Genomic DNA, 21749 nt, shown 5'->3' on the forward strand with positions numbered 1-21749 from the left:
AAAAGTTGACTCACATTATTGATGCTTTCAGTTCTAAATGATCTGTATAATGTATAAGAGCTAAGTCATCTCCATATCACCTGGGTTTAACTCATTCTCCAAAGTAGGAAGTAGGCCCACTTTTCTGTCATTCAATCCTAGAATTTTGTTTAAATTTACCCTTCTGGAAAAAAAAAGCAAAACCCATTTAGCATATGCATACAATACATAGTTTGTGAAAGTATGAACATAAGGACAAAAAGTGAATTTATGTGTCTCTGTTTCAGAGAAGGTGTCCTTGCGTCTCTAGATGAGGTTAGGTTAGAACTTGTCCTTCTTAGTTCTTAACAGTTCTAGGATTATTACAATCATAATTATATAGACAATTATACAATAATTTCATTTCTATTTTTCCCCATAAATAACTAGATATTTTTAACAAGGATTTCTCTAGACCTTGAATATAGAAAATGTTCAGAAAGACTGAGAAGATAAAATTATTATTGTATTTTATCACTACTGGGAGTAGTGGTAATTATTTGTAGAGTTTGTTACAATTTTAAAAGTATTCCTGGAATACTACACAGCTATTAAGAACAATGAACCCACCTTCTCTGACTCATCGTGGATGGAGCTAGAAGAAATTATGTTAAGTGAGCCAAGTCAGAAAGATAAAGAGGAATATGGGATGATCCCACTCATAAACAGAAGTTGAGAAAGAAGAACAGAAAGGGAAATTCAAAGCAGGAGTTGACTGAATTTGGAGTAGGGCACCAAAGAAAAAACACTGGGTGGAGGGTGAGGGTGAATGTTCAGATTCATGGGGCAGGGGTGGGAGGTTAGGGGGAGGCGATGGGACACAAACTTTTGGTGGTGGGAATGGTGTTTATGTACACTCCTATCAATTTGCAGTCATATAAACTACTATTTAATTAATATGAGAGGGGGAAAATTGATTATCTCAAACTTTTTAAAGCACAGACTGAATCTTTTTAATACATAGGCTGAGTCTTTGATATGTTGACTCTCTTAAAAGCTTAGTCCAGGGAGAACAAAAGCAACTGGTGGCATAGCTATATGCAAACAACGTCAAAGGACATGAAATATGGTGAGGGTGTGTATGATACAGCAAATCCTAACAAAGGAATTCTTCAAAGTTAACCCAATTGCCAAACAATGTGATTATTGCAATACCTATCTATTGTCTTCTTAAACCCTAAGACAACAGGAATCTCCCAATTGGTATACAGAGCCTATGTTTCTCCCAATCCTGGAAACTCTGGGGTGGGGCTCACTTCCCTGCATGCTTCTCTCAAGTCAGGCCAAATGATATTGCATCCAACAATCCCAATGTAATCAATGCAATAAGTACCATCTCAGCATGCTTCACCTCAGACTGTGTACAGAGACATCAGGCATGGATTGCCAACACTACACCCTCATCATTCAGGTGAGACCTTTCCTTTCATGGTAGTCTCTAACTCCATTCCAGGAGGTTTACTTCCTAACAAAGTCCCAAAATCTAGATATAGGCCAGGTTCCGTAAGACAGAACATATGTTCACATGTATCTATAAATTAGGGCAAAACATATACCTGAAAGCAAAAATACACAATAGTCTTTAGTGAGTCAGTATCAAGTTCATAATGAAATAGTGTCCACTTAGATACCCTCTTCACCTACTTCCTATTACAGTTCTCTCACTCACTCCAAAGCTAACCTTAGCAAAACAAGGAAAAGCTGAATAAGGACAAGGGACTGGCATACTTTAACGATGACTCTTTAGTCACTATCAGGCCATTCCACCAGCTGGGGCCCTAATCAGGGAGTCCTGAGTCTCCCAAACAGACTTGATGGGCCTAAACTTCAAATAAATCCCTCTCTCCATTGTTACCAGTCATCTCTATCAGGAAAAACAAAATAGACCCCTTTGTGGGTCCCCATAGGACCTTGCTCTAGACCTGGATCAACAACAGTAGAGAATGTTCCATCCTCCAAAGGGAGGACTGATAACATACTCTATCATAAACCTGAGGAAGATGAGTCCTGATATTGGGGCAGCATGGAATGTTCCTACTCATGATCACAGAATGTGAGCTCAGGTCTAGAGGGATGTAGAGGTCACACAGGCTCCTAAGCTAATTATGGGCCCCAGATCACATCAAACTGATGAGATTTACAGTAATATTTATACCCCTTTCCCATATTAGGGAGTTACTCTTTTCCCTGATCCAGCTTTCTGGTCCTTTTCCCAGCCATGACATCATCTCCTCAGACAATAATTAGGTTTCACCTGCATATCAGATTTCAGGCTCAGGCAAAACAAACAAACAAACAAAAACAAAAACAAAAAACAACACTAGTATAGCTACAGGCTCTTTGAAATATAACTAAAATATGCCTACTAGCTATCTATAAGATGGAGGACCCCCTAATGCTTCACCTTCACTACTCCAGCCTTTAGGTCCATAGTTGTACAACAGTTTGTTTGGCTTTCTATAGTAACTCTCTTTTCAGCTACCAGGTTCCAGATGCTAGCAGGATGCTACCAGACTTCCCCAGACGGGCAACCCCAACAATGTGCCTTGGAGCTCTGCTTCCCCAGAGCCCTTCCCCACTAGGGAAAGAGACAGGCTGGGAGTATGGATCGACCAGTCAATGCACATGTTCAGAGGGGAAGCAATTACAGAAGTCAGACCTTCCACCTTCTGCATCCTACAATGATCTTGGGTCCATACTCCCATAGGGTTAAAGAGTAGGAAAGCTATCAGGGGAAGGGTTGGTATACGGAGGTCTGGTGGTGGGAACTGTGTGAAGCTGTACCCCTCTTATCCTATGGTTTTGTCAATGTTTCCTTTTTATAAATAAACATAATTTAAAAAAAGTATTCCTCACTATTTCACCATGGATAGAACTTGCATACACAGTGATGAGTAGCACAGAAACAGCAGAAGCTCTATATCATAATACCATTTTTGTAGACCTAATTAATTTTTGTTAGTGATTTAATGATAGTTTACAAGATTATAAGACTACAGGGGTATAGTTCTACACCACAGCCCTCACTACAATTCTGTGACTACTCCCCTGCCCCAGTCTAGCTTTCCTTCATCTACCACTAAGTATAACCACGACAGTTTTTACAAAGTCTTAGTGACAGTTTGACTACTAGCATTAATTATTTTTTTCAGCCTCAATATCACTTTATTGAGGAAATGACAAAAATATGAACATACAAATCTACACTATACAAGTTTTTCCCCCCAATTTTGTTGAGGGAATGTTGGCTGACAGTATTATTGTTGTTAGGCAGGCACATTTTCACAAGAAAGGTGTAGGTACATTTCACCTTCTACCAACTGCCCTCCTGTTCCACCACAGGGACTTACACCCCTAGTTTCTCATTAGAGCTCACCTCTTCCCCAAGTCCCCAAATCTTGTGCTATAGACTATGGTTTATTGTACTGTTCTTTGCTTTGATGGTTAGATTCATCTATAAATGAGATCATTTGGTATTAATACATTTCCTTCTGCTTTTTATCAGTCAAAATGATTCTACAGCTTAATTAGGATGATAGTGATACAACTATATTAGGCAGCTAGTATTGTCAACACAAAACATATTTCTTCTTAGTTCTGGAGGCTAGAAATCCATGACAGAGTTTCTGGTAAAGGCAGTTTTTCTCAAAGACCATTTACTGGCCTCTTGCTGTGTCCTCACTTGGCCTTTCATCAGTGTGAACGCAATCCTTATAGTTTTTCTTTATGTTTATAAGAACACTAATTCTGATGGACTCAGGGTCCATCTTAGGGTCTCAGTTAAATGACTTCATTTAACTGTATTTACCTGATTAAAGCCTTATCTTTAAATATAATCATACCCTGTGTTAGAATTTTAACATATCAAACTTGAGGGTTCATAATTCAGGCCATAACAACAACTGTATAATCAAATTTTATAGAAGTGTGCAGCTTAATAGAGTGTATTTTATTCCATGTGACTTATTCCACAATAACAAAAATAATTATTCATGGGGCCCAATGGTAGCCCAGAGGGTAAGCACACATGGCACAAAGCACAAGGACCGTGGGTCGCTTCACAAGCAGTGAGGCAGGTCTGTAGCTGTCTTTCTCTCCCTCTGTCTTTCCCTCCTCTCTTGATTTCTCTCTGTCCTATCCAATAATAACCATGACAACAATAACAATAATAACAACAACAAGGATAACAAAAGGGAAAAAAATAGCCTCCAGGAGCAGTGGATTTATAATGTGGGTACCAAGCCCAGCAATAACCTTGGGGGGGGGGGAGAGTAGAGAACCAATACATTCCCAAGAGTATCGGGAAAAAGTAACTTAATTTATTATTATTATTATCATTTCTTTAATTAAGAAAGATAAAACCTGAATCCCCCTTCACCTATTGCTAATATTGAATGAGTAAAATGTAGTTTTTGATAGCGTATTGTTTTTGACCCTGTAATGTGATTAGCAAATAGAACAATTTAGAGCATTGAGTTCTTGCAGAGAGATGCTGCAAATGTAGGAATTAGGAATTTCTTGGGAGATTTGTCTAGAGCAACAGATGGGAGGGGCTATAGATATTGGCAACCCAAATTTAATAGTTTTCTGGTTAAGTATCTGGGATTTAGTTGAGATAGAATCTGAGATAATTTAGTACATATTTGAAGGCAAAGAGTCTGGCATTGTGGACTGTGTATGACATTGACTTAAATCTTAAATTTAGATGGCTATAAATGGCCTACAATACTGACTTCTTCAAATATTACTAGAAAAGTTACTTTCTCGGGGAGTTGGGCGGTAGTGCAGTGGGTTAATGCATGTAGCACAAAGCTCAAGGACGGGAGTAAGGATCCCGGTTCAAGCCCTTGGTTCCCCACCTGCAGGGGAGTCATTTCACAGGTGGTGAAGCAGGTCTGCAGGTGTCTATCTTTCTCTCTCTCTCTCTGACTTCCCCTCCTTTCTCCATTTCTCTCTGTTCTAACAACGACAACATCAATAACAACAACAATAAAAAACAAGGGCAGCAAAAGGGGGAAAAAAGTTACTTTCTATTTCTGAAACTTTATTTTCTCATTTGAAGAATAAGCTAATAAAGCTAGCATACAGGGTTGTCATGAGTATTTGAAATAAAAAAATGTAAAAACCACACTATGGAGAACTGGCACTTCATAGGTACTCAATTATATGTAGCATTAATATTCCTTATGATTTGACTAGTAGAATTCATAATAGGCCAGACCTAGAGATCGAATTCTAAGGTCAGTGAAATAATGGCTGTCTAATGTAGTGTAGAACCCTAGTAAGATCCTTTTGAGTGTAATAGCTTTGTATGAAGTATGGTGGAAGATTTATTTCCTCTAGCATTCCCAAGTTATTTTATGCAATTCTTTGTTCAAGATCATCTCCCATATTATGATAAACTTAGTGCCTAGTGAGTAAGAGATTACTTTTTATTCACCTAAGATTGTTGTTAAAATTTCGGAGGCTCTTGCCGGCCGGGCTAGCTTCACAGCAGGTAACAGAGACGCGGAGACAACGGCTGGGCAGGGAAGCTGTATTTCTTTATTCAGGAACAACGATTCACAAACTAAGACAAACTAATCACCAAACAGAACTCTGCTGTCTCTTTGCGGCAGCGCAAGCACTCTCTCTCTTACTCTCGAACTCAGGAACTCCCTCTTACTCTGGAACTCTGTCACTCTGGAACTCTTGAACTCTCGTCCTCGGGAACCCTCTGAAACTCTTCCACTGTCAACTCTCTCTTACTCTGTAACCCTGAAACTCTCCAACTCAGGAACTCAGGAACTCTCGGACTCAGGAACCCTCTCTCAGGGTTCCTTGGGGCGGGGCCAAGCAGGCCCGGGAAATTAACAGGACTGATCCAATTCTCTTGGCGGGGGAGGGCTAGAACAAACCAATGTAAAGCATACGACATAAGATCATCTGGCCTCTTAGTTATATGGAAAAGGTATTTCTTCTGCCCTGATGAGCACTTCAGTGGAAACCTGCAGGGTAGATATTGACAGTGAGTACAAATGTGGAGTGAACAGTATATTAGGAGAATGTTGATGAGTAAATCTCTGCTTGGTGTGGTAGGAATTGCTTTGCATTAGAAAGTGGGAAACTTGGGCCATTAATGTGTTAAATAGTTTAGTGGATGAGATGAGGTAAATTATTATTCTTTCTTGGTATGCTTCTAAAAACCCCTTCTGTTTCATTTGGTTTAAATCCCCCCTGCTTAACACTGCATTCTATTTACATAACTACTGTATTCTATTTACATAACCACTGCAGGGCATTGGTTCAATCCCCACTGGTTCATGATATGTTTTTGCTCCACCCCCTCTCCTTGTCATACCCTGATTTTCACCAGTCACTTTTCTTTCCACCCTCTCTGCATCACATCCTGTTCCCACCCTACTGGGCTAGTATATTTATAAGGACAAGATTGTTTGTAGTTTTGAGTTTTAGCTTAGCTTGGTATAGATTGCGCTGTGTCCTGCATGAATAAAGAGATACTGCATACAACCCAGCCATGTGTCCCGGGTCGTCTGTCTCCCATCAATGAAGCTCAGCCCGACACCTCTTGATTTCATTATATGAAAGAAGGGTCTTGAATTGAAGGACTTTTAAGATTCTTTCCAGTTAGTATATGTTGATAATTTATGTCTTGAAACTGGGAAAGATATTAATTAATTGATAGATTTACACAAACCTTGATGTAGCTTTTACTTTTTGGCCAGCCCTGTGCTATATCCTGGGAAGGCAATGGTGATCATGTCAGACATAGACTGCCTCAGCCTGAGCTTGTTTCTTGATCACAGTGCCACATTTCTCTTTTCCTTTCTTTTCATTTGTTCTTTTGAAAGCAGAGTGTGCCAAATTTTACACTGTATATATTTCTGTTCCCTTGGTTCACAATTCTTTTAATTTGCACATGATAATATTTACAAATTCATATAACAGATAGTATGTAACTTCATCTGACCATGTGAAAATGGACCAGCTGTATTTATAGAACTACTAAAATATACCAAGATCACCTTAGGCTCTGTTTATGGAAGTGTGTACTGGGCAGTGAGAGAACTCTAGACCTTGCTAGGCAGATGAGTTCACAAAGACTGTTTTCCATTTTAGATTTCACACTTAATGAGATTCAGGATGATCATTTGCTTATGAAGGAGTTAGTATTATTTATCTAGAATATTTGAGGGACTGGGAATGGAGTGGGTGAGGGAAGAGAATAGAAGACACTCATCTTTAGATATTTGAACAACTGCTATTGGAAGGAGATATTGAACTTATTTTACTGTAGATTTTTATGACAAGATTAGATTATGTAACAGAATTTGCAGAGAAGGTGGTATTGCCTCAACACAAATTCAGCAAAATATTTGACAACCTGAATTGTTTAAAAATGGAATTCAGGGAGTCCGGCTGTAGTGCAGCAGGTTAATTGTAAGTGATGCAAAGCGAAAGGACCGGGTTTGAGCCCTGGCACCCCACTTGCAGGGGAGTCATTTCACAAGCAGTGAAGCAGGTGTGCAGGTGTCTTTCTCTCCCCGTCTCTGTCTTCTCCCATCTCTCTCCATTTCTCTCTGTTCTATCCAACAACAACAACAATAATAAGTACAACAATAAAACAAGGGCAACAAAAGGGAATAAGTAAATATTAAAAAAAATAAAAATGGAATTCAATACCACAAAGAATGTTCAAGCAGACCCTGATTTCCATATCTTAGGGTGGTGCAGAAGGGAGTCCCATAGAGGATAAGTGAGTTTGGGTCAATATAGGAGTAAAGCTGAGGAATTTCTAATTTTTCAGCAAGATTAGAGCACCACCCTAGTATGCACAGTGTCAGGGATTAAACTTGCCAGTTTAATGATATGCCAGTTCTATGATTCACCTACTGTGCCTCATCCTTGGCTAATATAAGTTATATATATGTATATATATATATACATATATATAACTTATATATTCATATATATATAAATATATATATGAATATATATATATATATATATTCAGCCCTTGCATAGACAGTTTAGACCCTTTGGACTGGTCTCTTGCACCTATAAGAATTCATATATATATAAGCTATAAGGGATTCTGGTGAGGGAGTACCATGAGTAGGGGGATTTAAAGTAGTCATTCAGTTAGCATGGATGCTTTAAATATAAGAATGGTTGAGAGTGGTTAGAAAAAAGTCAAGACCAATGTGTGTAAAATGTTTATTGGGTTGTTGGAAAAGTAATTGTGTATTTTTCTTTCCTTCTTTCACTTTTTAAAAAACAAATTTACATTTAAATATTTAAAAAATTTATTTATTTATTTATTTATTTATTGAATAAAGACAGAAATTCAGAGGGAAGAGGATGTTAGAGAGGGAGAGAGACATGGGCCGGCCGGGTGGTGGCACAGCTGGTTAAGTGCTCACATTACAGTGCACAAGGACCCAGCTTCAAGCCTCTGGTCCCACCTACAGGAGGGAAGTTTCAGGAATGGTGAAGCAGTGCTGCAGGTTTCTCTCTCTCTCTCTCTCTCTCCCTCTCTATCTCCCCCTTCACTCTCAATGTCTCTCTGTCTCTGTCCAATAATAAAATAAATAAATAAAATTTAAGAAAAAGAGAGAGGGGGAGAGAAACAGAGAGACACCTGCAACACTGCTTCACCACTTCACAAAGCTTTCTCCCTGCAGGTGCAGATCAGGGGCTTGAACCTAGGCCCTTGCACATGTAACACGTGTACTCAGCTTGGTATGCTACCACCTGGCCCCACACGATATATTTTTTTCTACGTAAAAAATACATTATGAATTTTCTCACAGTACAGATAGATAATAGGAATGGGAATTTGGAGAAGATCAAGCAGGATTCCATGATGAACACAGTACAATGATAGAAAAGTTTCTTTTTCTGGAAAGGCAAACTAAATGATGAATAAGGCAATTCCAGTCACAATATTCTATCCTTTTTGGAATCTATCATCTTGGAACCTGTAACTTCATTTCAGAACTACTCTTAATGAGACAATGTCTCATGATTGATCAGGGACATTTATTCTCCTTTCCATCTCCAGCATGTGAAAATAAGAAATGGCTTTCACTTAAGCTGTGCTCCCAGCTAGAAGAAGGATGATGATGAGGAGGAGGTGGAGGAGAAAAAGAAAAAGAAGAGGGATAAGAAGGGGAAGGGGGGGAGGAAAAGGAGAAAGAGGAGAAGGAGAAGGGGAAGGGGGAGGGTAGGAAGAAAGGGAAGGAAAGAGGAAGGGTGAGGGGTGGAGAAGGGGATGGGAGGGGCAGAGGAAAGAAAAGGGGGAGAGAAAGGGGGAGGGGAAAGGGAAGGTGAAGGTGGGGAAGGTGGAGGAGGAGGAGAACCAATCACTAGACTCAACTGAAACTCCACAATTTCAAGATCACAAGCTTTATGATATCACATGTGCCAGGGGCAGAAGCCAAGATTCAAATTTGTTTTTCTTTATTGGGGATTAATAGTTTACAGTCAATAGTAAAATACAGTAGTTTGTACATGTGTAACATTCTTTAGTTTTCAACATAACAATTCAAACCCTCTAGGTCCTTCTCTGCCATCATGTTCCAGGACCTGAACCCTTCCCCCACTCCAGAATTTTTTACTTTGGTGCAATACACCAAATCCAGTCCAAGTTCTGCTTTATGTTTTCTTAATTTTCAACTTATTTTTATTGTGGGATAAGAGGGCTACAGTTCCATACAATTTCTATCACCAAAGTGATATATCCCATCCTTTTCACTAGAAGTTTCCCAAAGATCTCTATGGGGTACAGAAAGAGGAAGGTCTGACTTGTAATTGCTTCTCCACTGGGTGTGGACACTGATAGATCTAGCCATACCCCCAACCTGTCTCTGTCTTTCCCTAGTGGGGTAGGACTCTGGGGAGGTGGTATTCCAGGATACATTGGTGAGGTTGTCTACCCAGGGAAGTCAGGTTGGCCTCATGGTGGTATTTTCAACTTCTGTGAATGAGATCATCTCATGTTCATCCTTTCTTTTAAGGAGAAAGGTACTCTGCCTGAGTCCAACCTACTGAATTCCTCATTGTAAGCTTTTGTTTTTATTTCAAGGCAATTCTTAAGGTAATTAGTTGTAATTGTCAGCTCCACTGCAGTAGAATGCACAATAACAGAAAGAGGAAGTGAAGCCACCAGGGAGATGCCATTGGATGTTCTGAGACAGCATAGAGAGGGCGCAACTGATCACACTGACCAATTTAAGCCTTTTATAATATGTCTAGGGTGAGAAGAGGGAGGGAGCGATTGAGGGGAAAAAGTCTAAAAACAAACCTACTCCCAAATTTGTTGTGTCAAGGATATATAGAAGTACAAAAACACGAGACAAATATTGTACATACACAATGTCCTTCTAGTATCTGCCCACATTCTGAGGCAATGTCCCTGAAGGTTTCCTGTGGGAATAAATCATCATTGGTAGCAAGAATAGTGGAACTTGTCAGAACTATATGTTTGAGGGCTTTCTTTTCTTCATTAGCTGTGGAATTTGCATATAGTGAATTCCATCACCTGTAAAAAGAATATAGAGATACCAGCCTTGTAGTGTGCTGGGTGTCTGGAGTGGTAAGCACTTTAGGCTCATAATCCAATTTCATATATAAAGATTAAATTTGTGAGGTTTCCCATTGCAAACTGGTTTTCTTGTGAAGTCAACAGATGATTTTCTTGATGCTTCTTTTATTGCCTTCAGGAAGGTATCATCATTTTAAAAAGATTTAAAAAAATATTTGTTTATTTATTCCCTTGTTATTTTATTGTTGTAGTTGTTGTTGTCGTCATTGTTGGATAGGACAGAGAGAAATGGAGAGAGGAGGGAAGGATAGAGGTGGCAGAGAAAGATAGACACCTGCATATCTGCTTCACCACCTGTGAAGCGACTCCCCTGCAAGTGGGGAGTCCTGGGCTTAAACTGGAATTCTTACTCAGTCCTTGCACTCTGCGCCACGTGCGCTTAACCCGCTGCGCTACCACCTGATTCCCGGTATCATCATTTTCTTGGATTGCCTCTGCTATTCTAGTAAACTTCCCAGTCAAACATATCTAAATCTACATCCTTGTGGGAAGGCACAGTATAATGTGTTTTAAAATATGGGAGTAGTATTGGTTTTCTATGACTGTAATCAGAAATTTCTAAAACCTAGATGGCTTAAAACAATAGAAATACATTGTTTCATAGTTCTAGAGAATAGAAATCTGATATTTAGTTGCTGTGGGCATGCTGACTCTTCCTTATGTCTTTAGAGGGTGGTGGGATGGGAATTTTTAAAAAAATTTATTCCCTTTTGTTGCCCTTGTTGTTTCATTGTTTTAGTTATTAGTGTTATTGTTATTGATGTCGTCGTTGTTGGATAGGACAGAAAGAAATGGAGAAAGGAGGGGAAGACAGAGAGGGGGAAAGAAAGATAGACACCTGCAGACCTGCTTCATCACCTGTGAAGTGACCATGATGTCCTTAAGCCCGTCCTTGCGCTTTGCGCCACCTGCGCTTAACCCACTGCACCACCGGCTGAGACTCCCGGGAATTTTTTTTTTTTTTTTTTTTACTTCTGATGTTTGTCTTCAATTCTTGAAATTCCTTGAAGGTTGGATCAAAATTCTTTACTACTCAAGGAAGATGGGTCTGGCAACGGGTGCAGCCTAGAATGTTCCTAGGTATGACCACAGAATGTGAAATCAGACCTACAGGGTTGCAGAGGTTACACAGGCTCCTGCACTGAATATAGGCCCCAGATCAAATCGATGGGGTTTTATGATTAACAGTATTTATATACTTTTCCCATATTTGGGAGCTACTCTGCCCTGATCAAGTCTTATTTCCAACCCTGATACCATCTCCCCAGTTAATACCTTTGGCCCACCTGCATGTTAGTTGTCAGGCTCAGGCAAAAAGTTATTAAAGTCATGGGCCCTTTGGATTATACCTAAAGTAGACCTAACTTTTTCCAAATTGGAGACCCCAAATCTCATCTGCTATATTCTTGACTTTAGGTTCCAGATTATTAATCGTTTTGTTCTTCTTTATATCCTAATGCCTTTTCAGACACCAAATTACAGGTGCTACAATGAGGGCAACCTGACTTTCCAAGGCAGAGGACCCCACCAATGTACCCTGGAGCCCCATCTCTCCAGAGCCCTATCCAACTAGATAGAAACATGCTGGGAGTATGGATCAACATGCCAACAACGCCCATATTCAGCAAAGAAGCAGTAAGAGAAGGCAGACCTTTCACCTCCTGCACCCCATGATGATCCTGGATCCATGCTCCCAGAGAGATAAAGAATAGGAAAGTTTTCAATGCAGAGGATGGGATGTGGAACTCTGGTGTTGTAATTAAAATTAAAAGGACTTTGGCTGTGGTGTATAATGGATTCAGCTGTGGGGCAGCTGGGAGTGGGTTTAAACAAATCAAGGTTTTGTTAGGGAGGTACAGAGGTATGAGGCATATATTTTAGGTACTGCAAAATAAGCAATTATTAGCAGGGGTTAAGAATATGCTAAGTCCATAAAGTCCATGAGTTAGTTATCAAAAGTTCAGTCCTATGAGATAAAAAATTATCAGCTGAGGTATAGGTTACTCATGACTATAGAGGAGTCTAAAGAGTTTACTGGCTAGCTAAGTCACATGTGTTCAGTTCTTAGGAGAAGTAGCCATGGTGGGCACCTCAAATAGCCTCCTCTGAGATGCATCTGACCAGGAGAAAGAGCAGCAGCCAAAGTGACTGGACTTCCAGCTGGCTGTGCTTTTAAGTCTGTTCAGTCCACCCACAATGCTTTGTGCATTTGCACAACTAGACCCACCCACAGTTCATTGTGTGTTTGTGCAGATCATTGTATGCTCTGTCACCAAGGCTGCAGTGAGCGCTGTGCCCAAGTTCCTATGGCTGGCCGGTATATTGCTTCACAGTGCTCTGGTGGTGGGAAATGTGTAGAATTTTACCCCTCTTATCCTATGGTTTTGCTGATATTTACTATTTTCATTTTATAAATAAATTTAAATAAATAAATAAAAAGAAATTGCCTGATTTGTAGTTGTTTCATTCTGTTGCATGGCTGTCTTTTCCCTGTGTTCCTCCTTACTGTCTTCACTCTGTACATGGCCAAATTTTCCCATTTTATAAGGTCTACATTTATATTGAATTAGGCGCTATCCTAATGACCTTATTTTAACTTGCTTACCTCTGTAGAGAGACCAAATTCCCAAATAAGGTCCATTGTGAGGTGTTGGCAATTAGGACCTCAACCCCTCTCTCTCTCTCTCTCTCTCTCTTTCTCTTGGAATGCAATTCAACCCACTATAGGAATCATATAGAGCTGGGTTTAAATCTTGACTCTCCCATTTACTAGATAAGATCTTGGTCAAGTTATTCACTTAAGTTTCAGTTTCTTTATCTCTAAAATAAGAAATATATTAACTACCTCATGAGATTACAGAAGGAGAATATTAAATTAAAGGGCTTTTAAGGGTTTTTCCCTCCAGCTAGCATATTCTAATAGTTTATGATTTGAAGCTAGAAAAGGATCTTAACTGATTTATAGATTTATACAAGCCTTGCTATAGCTTTTACTCTTTGTCCAGCTCTGTCCTTTGTCCCAGGAAGGCAATGATCAACAAATCAGATTAAAACACTTTTTGATGTGAGCTTGAGTCTTTCTTTTTCCCTTTTTGTATTAGTAATTTAATATTTATTTATAAAATTGTAATACAACAGAGGTATAATTCCATATGGTTTCTGCCACCAAAGTTCTGTCCCATTCCCTGCATTGGAAACTACAATAGTTTTCCCAAGGTCATTGATAAAGGCTGATTCTTTAACTATCTATATATCTATTTTTAATATATTTTATTTATATATTTCTTATTTATTGGATAGAGACAGAAATTGAGAGGGCAGTGGGAGATAGAGAGATATAGAGACAGAGAGATACCTGCAGCACTGCTTCACCACTTGTGAAGCTCTCCCCACTGCATGTGGGGATTGGGGACTTGAACCCAGAACCTTGTGCACTGTAATATGTGCACTCAACAAGGTGAACCACCACCTGTCCCCTTTATATCTATGTCTGTATTTCTATCTATCTATCTATCTATCTATCTATCTATCTATCTATCTATCTATCTTTTTTCCATTTTTTTTTCAACAGCCCTGCCTTCACTTCCTTTCCAAGCCACTCCTATACCTATCACTACTTCTAGGTATCATTCCTTTTCCCTCATCTTCTCTTTCGGATAAGAGGAACAGTGCCTGGGTTCTTTTGGCATTTTCCAGACTTGCTTCCCTTTCATTGATGGTATAAAAACAAAATTCTGATGAAAGCTTCTGGTCCTGGTGGAATGGGAGTACCAAGCCCTCTGGTTTACTTTTATGATCTACTTCTCTGGGAGTATGGACCAAAATTCTTTATAGGGTGCAGAAGTTGGGAGCTCTCGGTTTCTTTACTTGCTTCTCCACTGGACATGGATGTTGGCAGGTCGATTCATATCCCCAGCCTGTTTCTATCTTTCCCTAGTAAGGTAGGTGAGATTGCTTCTTTATCATAATGATAAATTTTATCAAATGTGTGTCACTTTCAGGAACATATCACTTTCTTTTTTTTCTTGTCCTCTTTCTCTTCTGCTCCTTTAAAATTTTTTATTATGTTTATTTATTGGATAGAGACAGAAATTGAGAGGGTAGGGGTGATAGAGAGGGAGAGAGACAGAGAGAAATTTGCAGCCCTGCTTCACCACTTGCAAGGCTTTCCCTCTGCAGGTGGGGATGGGGGCTCTTGAGCACTGTGACATGTGCACTTAACCAGGTGTGCCACCACCCAGTCCTCTCTGCTCCTTCTTTACCATATTCCTTCCAGAACTCCTTTAGATGGGCCACATTCTCATGTTCTAGATACAAAGGAGGCTGTGAAGATGAATATATGGCATTTTCAGCCTCAATAATGGGTTACAGAGCCTAACAGCAAGGAAAATGTGGGCATGAAGACTCATATCTAGTGTGTTTACCTTATTCTTCGGCAGTTTTCCTTACAAAACTTCCTTATAATCAGCACAGGTTATATCTACATAGCAGCAAGGTATCTGCAATTATCTCTTATATAGACATTACAACATTTCTAATCTTAAAATTGTCTACATTGTTCAAATTTTCTAGGCACATCATAGTCACATTTTGTTATCTTAAATTCAGCTGTCACACATTCACAATAAAGGGAAAAGCATGTTTACGTGAACACACGTATAAAGACATACACCCTTCTTTTCCCTCAGACCCCTCATCCCCCATACACCTCTTTAATTAACAGCCAGACCAGATGGGACTAAGTCTCAAGATACTTTACATACAGGCAATCCTCTTAAACTCTTACTCAGAGCTTGCTTACTGTTCTTTTACATGGAATTATAACAGAACGTGGTTAACAAACTTGTAAGCTTCAAGTAGAATAGAAGCAGAAAGAACAAAAAATGAGAGTCAATGAATAGATATTGAGAACCTTATATATGAAATTTGATTGTCTAGTAATAAAACAGAAGAAAAGAGAGAGAAAAAAACTTCAATAAACAGAGCAATCTGAAACCACTGGATACAGGGATAAATAATAATTTGTTCCTTCTTGGATCCTGGCTGTGATGTACACAGCACAGTCTGACCCCTTCTGAGTTTGAGGATGGTTTTGAGTCATTAGGAAAGAGAAATTATATTCTGTACTTTCTGTTTAGGAAATAGACATGGTTGTTATAGTTAAGAAAATTTTGCATCTAAAAGAAAAATTATAAGCACAATAAATCTTACATTTTGTTGAATGGATATTTGACAATAACCCTCTCCACTGAGTTGACCAACTAGTTTTGTCCCTTTATTCAAAGCTTGTGAAAGTAGAGATGTCTTTTTTTGCTATCTCAGTGTTAGAGATTCTTTTTAAAAATTTTTATGTAGTCTTGGGAAGGAATCCAGGGCCTCACGCATGTGTGATAAAGCTGAGCCAACTCACAGGTCCATTTTTTTATTCTATATTTTGAAAGAGAGAAAGATGCTAACACTGCTTCATCATCTATGGAATTCTAGCCTTGTTTTGTCTTTAGTGCTCTTATGTGGTGCTTTAGACCAAATCCAGGACTTCACACATGAAAAGCACAAGCTCTACTGCATAATCACCCTAGATGAATCTTACCTTTCTTACAGAATTAGAAAAAGAAGCTAAAGGTTAAGGAGAGAATTCATTGATTGTCATAATACTAGATGTCCAAAACATTCTCCCTCTTTTCCTTCAAGTATCTAGTACTCTCTACTACATTTATAGATACTCCTTCCCCATTCCACCTGTTTCTCTCAGGCGCAAACCTTTGCCTATTCTTCAGTTTAATTCTAGTTCTATCTCTTTCAACAACAATCTAGAAACTTCAGTTTAAAATTACCTCTCTCCTTCTCTGAACTTCCCTAAAAATTTACTGGTATCTCCCACTGTATGTTTCAATTTTTATAATGTACTATGGGTTTTTCTTTTCCCAGTTGTGACTTCTTCCTTTTAATAATGTGCAAAAGGCTTTGAGAATAGACTCTGGGTTTGATTCACCCTTGTATCTTTCATAGCACTTGGCACAGTGTCACAAATAATGGATATTTACAATCAAATGCTCTACCCCTGAGCTATGCCCTCATATAATGGATATTTGATAACTGCTTATTGAATGGATAAATTGGTGAACCAGACTCACCAGTTATTTCTTCTTTCCATTTATTTATATAACAAGGTTGACATAAAGAATTGGGGACTTACAAGGAAACTATAATTTACAGACAAAACCATTCATATGGAAAATTTCTACTCTGCTGGTTCCTTTTCCCTTAAGGGAATGAGAAATTGCTCTTTATTAAAATGCAGAACCCAAGAGTGATGGCATTTCTCTAATGAAGGGGAAGTCATTGAACATCACAGTGTGGCATAACACTTCAGGCCATAGTTTCAAAACACATTTTCTTGACACTTTGTGAGTCATTGATTCTTAACAGAAGTAGCCTAATAAGATCTTTTATTTGCATAATCTACAATGTTTACAAAATGCTTAGACATACACAATTGATTTTTTACTGCTATAACACAATATAAGGTCAGCTAGAACTGATGCTATCCTTGCTTTTTAACAATACTAAAACTCATTGAACTAATATGAATTATGCAAGATTACAACTGAAGTGGCAGAATAGGGCCATTTTACCAATTCTAATTCTGACACCCAAGTCATTAAACACAGAAATTACTAATTATATATATATTAATATTAGAGTTTTCTTCTTTGGTTTAGCCCAAGTGTTCTCTTCCATCTTTGAACACCCACAGCAAGCATGGATTCTACTGTTGATTTTGCACTTCCTATCTTGTATTGCTAGTTTTGTCTTAAACAAAGAGACAGTGATGGGTAATGTTTATTGTTGTTGTCACTGGGGTTTCACCACTCCAGGCTGACTTTTTCAGAAAGAAAAAGAGAGCTAAAGCTATGTGGTGGGGGTTCCTTCACAACATTGAAACTTTCCCAAATGGGGTCTGGCCTCAAACTTGGGTCACATGCCTGGCAAAGTAAACACATTCCCAAGTAAGTTATCTCACCACCCTCGGTGATAGATAATGGTTAGGTCATGGTATAGTACAGATATTGGTATAGAGGTATATATTTAGGTGAGATTAGCATTTAAATCGGTAGGTCTCTTGAGTGAAGCACATTACTCTTCATAGTAGAGGACATGACCCAATTTTGCTCACCTATTTTCTTTTAGGCTTCAACCAACATCCAAAAGTTTGTCTCCTGAGTCAGGTTGGGATACTAATCCTGTGTCTGCTGAGTCTGCAATAGAGACTAAAACAAAATGACCCACTTGATTCTTAGAGGCTGAAAGCACTTGCATATCCTCTAGGCAATAAGTAGAAGTGTTCCTATGCCATTCTGTTGGTACAGAGGTTACATTATGAAATGTGACCCCCCAAGAGGTCACGTAACCTGCTTTCTTTAAATACTAGCCCAAGCAATAGGTATTTACTACAGAAAAAAATTCTTTTTTTCCCCCTTTATTGGGGGATTAATGTTTTACATTTGACAGTAAATACAATAGTTTGTACATGCATAACATTTCCCAGTTTTTCACATAATAATACAACCCCCATTAAGTCATCTGTCATCCTTTCCCAGGACCTGTACCCTCCCCCTCACCCACCTTAGAGTCTTTTATTTTGGTACAATACATGAACTTCAGTCCAGGTTCTGCAGAAAAATTTCAAACTACACCTATACATAAAGGAGCAAATGTTCACAATTGTCCAAAGTCTAATGTTGTTATATTTGTTTCTTGACATAAAAATGCATGTCATATTTTTGTACCATCACAGGACCATATCACATATCTTATTTGGAAATTATATCTCTCAAATAATATCACATTGTTAACATACTGCCATAGGTTAGAATGGATGTACATGCTTTCATTGTAAAGATTCGCCACCACTTATTTTTTATTTATTTATTTTTAATTAAATTAATTTATTCCTTTTAGTTGCTCCTTTTTATTGTTGTGGTTATTATTGTTGTCATCGTTGTTGGTTGAATAGGATAGAGAGGAGGGAAAGACAGAGAAGAGGAGAGAAAGATAGACACCTACAGACCTGCTTCATCACTTGTGAAGCGACTCCCCTGCAGGTGGGGAGCCGGGGGCTCGAACCAGGATTCTTACCCCAGTCCTTGCGCTTTGCACCACATGCACTTAACCCACTGGACAACCGCCCAACTCCTTCGCCACCATTTATTAAACCATCTCTTTTTTTGAACATTTAGTTGTTATCAACATTTTGCTCTTTTTTCATCCTTGTGCATACTTACATATTTATTCAATTTTTTCCAAAGGAGAAATTTCTGGAATTAAAACATTGGATGGGTCAAAATTCTTCACAGATTTTAGGGTTCTTGGAGTATTTACACATGTATATAATCAAATTTCCCTGTAAATAACTTAAATAGGATATATTTAAGTTATTTACAGTTATATATATCCTATATATTCAACTTCCACCACCACCACCATCATCATAGCAGCTAATGTTATTGAGATCTTCTTACCAGTGCCTGTCAAAGTCCCAAGAATGCTATTCCCAGCAACTCATTTAATTATCACAATAACTTTGTTATAGAAATATGATATTTTAAACATAGATAGTGGGGCACTGATTTTAGATGATTATACTTTAAAAGTAGAAATATGCAAGTTGGGGTCCATGCTCCCAAAGGGTTAAAGAATAGGAAAGCTCTCAGGGGAGGGAATGGGATTTCTGGTGGTGGGAATTATGTGCCCTCTTATCCTATGATCTTGTCAGTGTTTCCATTTTATAAATAAAAATTAAAAAAATAAAAAGGAATAAAATTTTTATTTCCACCATCTTAAAATTCCAGTCTACTGAATAAAGATTGTGAAAAATTTTTATTTGTCTAGGCATTGTCTATACATATAAAAGATATATATATATTTTTTGTAAAGATAGAAACAGAGAGGCAGAAAGGCCTAGAGAATGAAAGAGACCATAGCCTTCAATGCAGTAGGGGCCAGTGTTGAATAAAGATTGTGAAAAGTTTTTATTTGTCTAGGCATTGTCTATACATATAAAAGATATATAGTTTTTGTAAAGATAGAAACAGAGAGGTAGAAAGGCAGAGAAAATGAAAGAGACCATAGCCTTCAATGCAGTAGGGGCCAGTGTTGAACCTGAGTACACATAGCAATGCTGTACACTATCCAAGTGAGTTATTTCACTGACCTTGAATGTACTTTTTTTTTGTTTTTTTTTAAACCACAGAAGAGATACTGCTACACATCATCTTACATCTACCACAGCCTATGTATCTCTTCTAACAGTACAATATGGCCATCTTTCCCTCACAAACTCATTCTCCTTTGCATGTGTACAGCAGTCCATTGTATGAATATGCCATATTGGCTCATGTCTTTTAAACTCCCCAAACAGGCTCTAAGTTTTGTGCATTTACAGCACAACTCAACGATATTTATCTGAGTTCATAGCCAGGGAACACTGAATGAAAAATATTGCTTTCTATAGAATATATTTTCTCTTGAAAGTTAGGTTGATCAAATGAAATTAACAATTTGATAGTAATACCACTCTAAACAAGTTTTAAATCCCCAGGCTTTTCAGTTAATGCCTTTAGTAACTGGCTATAGTTGGTGGTGTATTTTTGCAGTAGTCATAGTGCCTTTGAAGTCTACCCATTAGTTGCATCATCCAAAATATCTCAAGTAAAGTGGAAAAAAAACACTAGAAAAACTCTCAGAAAGCTTGGATCCTGGTACATATCCAAATATAACTCTGAACAAGTCCTTTTTCCATTCTGCTTCTTTGCTGTTTCACTAGGGGTTTGGACTGTGAGGTAGGTGTGGAGGACCTGATCTCACTTTGACATTCTCTGAATTTACTAGTCAGAGCAACATCCCCTTCGGTAAATCCTGAAGTAAGACTGGGCATGACAGTTCATGTTCCCTGGAGGATCATTTCAACTCTTGGCATGTATACTTGACATTTTTTAAGATGGAAAATTACAGAAAGAAAAGGATATGATACAGTCTTAGAGTGAGAGTGCACAGTGAGCCAACACTGCCTTCTGGTCTCCCAGAAGCAGAACAAGAGAAAAGCTAGTCTATGCCAATCATCTCTTCTCCTTTAAACTTTTTCCCTATAGTTTTGCAACTATTATTTGGAATGCTCATTTATAAAGGTCTAAGGTCATATGTAAATTCACCTACTTTATTTAGAAATGATTAAAGGTGCTAATGTCTACATACATGATTGTAACAATGTAAGGTATGCATAAAGCATGGAAAATGCCAGGAAATAGTAGCTTCTGGATAATATCAGTAGCATTATAAGTGATTCCTAATTTTCCTCACTCTTTTTTTCTTTCTTTTCTTGTTAGTTAGAGACAGAGAAGGCAGAGAAGTAGAGAGAGAGAACATAGTACCAAAGTTTTCTTCAATGTAGTGGGGACCAGCAGCACTCTATCCAAGTGAGCTATTTCACTGGTCCACCTGTGCTCTTTTGTATTTGTTATACTTTCTCCACGAATGGGTATTTATGTAAAAATCAGAAAAAATATGATTTAAACATATTTAAAATATTAATAAAAGCAAGATTATAATTACATTAAGTGCTGGTAGAGATCATTTTTGACAGTTAAAATGATCATATCTTTCTTTTCCTTTTCTATATCTCTCAAATGTATCTTAGTAAATCCCTAGTAATTTTAGAAGAGAACTTTATTCAACTTTTACCCACTTCAAACTCATGTTCTAAATTTTACCTCCTTTTTTTTTTTTCATCCAGATATAGTGTCACAGAGAGAGTGACAGGGAAAGCACTGGAGCCTTCTCCAGTGTCATGACATTTTATTTTATTTATTTAATTTAAATTATATTTATTTATTTATTTGATAGTGACAGCCAGAAATCGAAGGGGAAGGAGGAGAGAGAGAGAGAGAGAGATAGAGAGAGAGAGACAGAGACAGAGAAAGACACTTGCAGGCTTCGTTTCACCATTGGTAAAGCTTTCCCCCTGCAGGTGGGGACTGGGGGCTCATACCTGGCGTCCTTGTGCACTGTAATATGTGCTCTCAACCAAGTGAGCCACCACCTGCCTCCATCACGGCATTTTCTTTGT

At 38.3% G+C, this 21749-nt stretch overlaps 1 long non-coding RNA gene across 2 annotated transcripts in view; it reads right to left on the bottom strand.

The window, feature by feature from the left end:
- LOC132541733 (uncharacterized) overlaps positions 1–21749 on the bottom strand; it is a 68341-nt gene that overhangs the window by 34524 nt on the left and 12068 nt on the right. For both annotated transcript variants that reach the window (XR_009552831.1, XR_009552830.1), the window contains exon 3: positions 18910–18942. This is a non-coding gene — a long non-coding RNA (uncharacterized LOC132541733). The remainder of the gene's footprint in view (positions 1–18909; positions 18943–21749) is intronic.

The sequence above is a fragment of the Erinaceus europaeus genome, chromosome 12, assembly GCF_950295315.1.
Source record: "Erinaceus europaeus chromosome 12, mEriEur2.1, whole genome shotgun sequence".
Lineage (NCBI taxonomy): Eukaryota > Metazoa > Chordata > Mammalia > Eulipotyphla > Erinaceidae > Erinaceus > Erinaceus europaeus.